The following is a 4,178-nucleotide window of genomic DNA, read 5'->3' as shown; positions in this document are numbered from 1 at the left end:
CGCCAAATTTCGGCCCATTCCGACACCGTTGCGACAAATGACAAAATTGGCCCTTGTGCGATTTTTCATTGTTAATTTTCTTTCTAGCACTTCTTCAACCTGACGTAATTAATAAGGAATATAATTATTCAGAGGCCTTAACGATGGAATTTAGCTAAAATCCCGTGATCTCGGGTCTGTGCCTCGAGTCCAATTTCTCGGGCCGTTGCCAATCAACCTGTAAAATTTCGACCAATTCCGAGACCGTCGCGACAAATAACAAAATTGCCCCCGGTGCGGTTTTGCTTTGTTAATTTCGGTCCAACACTTCTTCAACTTATTATAATTAATAAGGAAATTAATTATTCAGAGGCCTAAATGAAGGAACTTGGCTAAAATCCTGTGATCCCGAGTCTACGCCCCGAGTCCAATTTCTCGGGCGGTTTCCAATCAACCTGCCAAATTTCGGCCCATTCCGACACCGTCACGACAAATGACAAAATTGCCCCTGGAGCGATTTCGCGTTGTTAATTTTCTGTCCAACACTTCTTCAACCTGACATAATTAATATGAAAATTAACTATTCGGAGGTCTAAACTAAGGAATTTGGCTAAATCCCTTGATCCCGGGTCCGTGCCTCGAGTCCAATTTCTGGGGCCATTTCCAACCAACCTGCCAAATTTCGGCCCATTACGACACCATTGCGACAAATGACAAAATTGCCCTTGGTGCTGTTTTGCTTTGTTAATTTTCTGTCCAACACTTCTTCAACCTTACATAATTAATAAGAAAATTAATTATTCGGAGGCCTAAACGAAGGAATTTGGCTAAATCCTGTGATCCCGGGTCGGTGCCCCAAGTCCAATTTCTAGAGTCGTTTCCAATCAACCTGCCAAATTTTAGCCCATTCCGACACCGTTGCGACAAATGAAAAAATTGCCCCTGGTGTGGTTTTGCTTTGTTAATTTTCTGTCCAACACTTGTTCAACCAGACATAATTAATAAGGAATATGATTATTCGGAGGCCTAAACGAAGGAATTTGGCCTAAATCCTGTGATCCAGAGTCTGTGCCCTGAGTCCAGTTTCTCGGGCCGTTTTAATCAACCTGCCAAATTTTGGCCCATTCCGACACCGTCGCGACAAATGAAAAAATAGCCCCTGGTGCGGTTTTGCTTTGTTAATTTTCTGTCCAACACTTCTTCAACCTGACATAATTAATAAAGAAATTAATTATTCGGAGGCCTAAACGAAGGAATTTGTCATAAATCCTGTGATCCCAGGTCTGTACCCAATTTCTCGGGCCGTCTCCAATCAACCTGCCAAATTTCAGCCCTTTTCAACACCGTCGCTACAAATGAAAAAATTGCCCCTGGTGCGGTTTGGAGTTGTTAATTTTCTGTCCAACACTTCTTCAACCTGACATAATTAATAAGAAAATTAGTTATTCGAAGGCCTAAACGAAGGAATTTGGCTAAAATCCTGTGGTCCCTGGTCTGTGCTCAGAGTCCAATTTCTCAAGCCGTTTCCAATCAACCTGTCGAATTTCGACCCATTCCGACACCGTTGTGACAAATGACAAAATTACCCTTGGTACTGTTTTACTTTGTTAATTTTCTGTCCAACACTTCTTCAACCTGACATAATTAATACGAAAATTAATTATTCGGAGGTTTAAACGAAGGAATTTGGGTAAATCCCGTGATCCCGAGCCTGTGCCCCGAGTCCAATTTCTCGGGCCATTTCCAATGAACCTGCCAAATTTCGGCCCATTCCAACACCGTCTCGACAAATGACGAAATTTCCACTGGTGCGATTTTGCCTTGTTAATTTTCTACCCAACACTTCTTCAACCTAACATAATTGATAAGGAAATTAATTATTCGGAGGCCTAAACGAAGGAATTTGGCTAAAATCCTGTGATCCCAAATCTGTGCCCCGAGTCCAATTTCTCCGGCAGTTTTCAATCAACCTGCCAAATTTAGGCCCATTCAGACACCGTCGCGACGAATGACAAAATTCCCTATGGTGCGGTTTTGCGTTGTTAATTTTCTATCCAACACTTCTTCGACCTGACATAATTAATACGAAAATTAATTATTCGGAGGCCTAAATGATGGAATTCGGCTAAATCTCGTGAACCCGGGTCTGTGCCCTGAGTCCAATTTCTCGGGCCGTTTTCAATCAACCAGCCAAATTTTGGCCCATTCCAACACCGTCGCAACAAATGACAAAATTGCCCCTGGTGTGGTTTTGAGTTGTTAATTTTCTATCCAACACTTCTTCAACCTGACATAATTAAAATGAAAATTAATTATTCGGAGGCCTAAACGAGGAAATTTGGCTAAATCCCGTGATCTCGGGTCTATGCCCCGACCCCAATTTCTCAGGCTATTTCCAATCAACCTGCCAAATTTCGACCCATTCCGACACCGTCGCGACAAATGACAAAATTACCTCAGGTGCTATTTTACTTTGTTAATTTCTGTCCAACACTTCTTCAACCGAACATAAATAATTAGAAAATTAATTATTCGTAGGACTAAATGAAGGAATTTGGCTAAAATCCCGTGATCCCTGGTCGGTGCCCCGAGTCCAATTTCTCGGGCCATTTCCAATCAACCTGCCAAATTTCGGCCCGTTTCGACATTGTCGCGACAAATGACAAAATAGCCCCTGGTGCGATTTTGCATTGTTAATTTTCTGTCCAACACTTCTTCAAACTGACATATTTAACAAGGAATATAATTATTCGGAGGCCTAAACGAAGGAATTTGGCTAAAATCCCGTTATCCCAGGTTTGTGCCCCGAGTCCAATTTCTCTGGCCATTTCCAATCAACTTGTCAAATTTCGGCCCATTCGGACACCGTTGCAACAAATGACAAAATGGGACCTGGTGCGATTTTGCTTTGTTAATTTTCTGTCCAACACTTCTTCAACCTGACAAAATTAATAAGGAAATTAATTATTTGGAGGCCTAAACGAAGGAATCTGGCATAAATCCCGTGTTTCCGGGCCTGTGCCCTGAGTCCAATTTCTCAGGCCATTTCCAATCAGCCTGCCAAATTTCTGCCCATTCCGACAACGTCGCGACAAATGATTAAATTGCCCCTGGTGCGGTTTTGGATTGCTAATTTTCTATCCAACACTTCTTCAACCTAACATAATTAATACGAAAATTAATTATTTAGAGGCCTAAAGGAAGGAATTTGGCTAAATCCTGTGATCCCGGGTCCGTGCCTCGAGTCCAATTTCTCGGGCCGCTTCCAATCAACCTGCCAAATTTCAGCCCATTTCGACACCGTCGCGAGAAATGACAAAATTGCGCCTGGTGCGATTTTTCTTCGTTAATTTTCTGTCCAACATTTCTTCAACCTAACATAATTAAAACGAAAATTAATTATTCGGAGCCCTAACCGAAGGAATTTGGCTAAATCCTGCGATCCTGATATGTTCCCCAAGTCCAATTTCTTAGGCCATTTCCAATCAATCTGCCAAATTTCGGCCCATTCTGACACCCTCGCGACAAATGACAAAATTACCTCTGGTGCAATTTTTCAATGTTAATTTTCTGTCCAACACTTCTTCAACCTGACATAATTAATACGAAATTAATTATTCCGAGGCCTAAGCGAAGGAATTGGCCAAATCCCATGATCCTGGGTCTGTGCCCCGAGTCCAATTTCTCGGGCCGTTTCAAATCAACCTGCCAAATTTCGGCCCATTCCGACACCGTCGCGACAAATGACAAAATCGCCCCTAGTGCGATTTTTCATTATTAATTTTCTGTCCAACACTTCTTCAACCTGACATAATTAATAAGGAATATAATTATTCGGAGGCCTAAACGAAGGAATATGGCTAAAATCCCGTGATCCCGGGTCAGCGCCCCAAGTCCAATTTCTCGGGCCGTTTCCAATCAACCTACCAAATTTCGACCCATTCTGACACCGTCGTGACAAATTTCGGCCCATTCCGACACCGTCGCGACAAATGATAAAATTGTCGCTGGTGCGATTTTGCTTTGTTATTTTTCTGTCCAACACTTCTTCAACCTGACATAATTAATAAGGAAATTGTAAACGACGGAATTTGGCTAAATCCTGTGATCCTGGGTCTGTGCCCCGAGTCCAATTTCTCAGGCTGTTTCCAATTAACCTGCCAAATTTTGACCCATTCCGATACGGTCGAGACAAATGA

Source organism: Olea europaea, unplaced genomic scaffold, assembly GCF_002742605.1.
Source record: "Olea europaea var. sylvestris unplaced genomic scaffold, O_europaea_v1 scaffold89, whole genome shotgun sequence".
Classification (NCBI taxonomy): Eukaryota; Viridiplantae; Streptophyta; class Magnoliopsida; order Lamiales; family Oleaceae; genus Olea; species Olea europaea.
Note: the sequence above shows the minus strand (reverse complement) of the source record.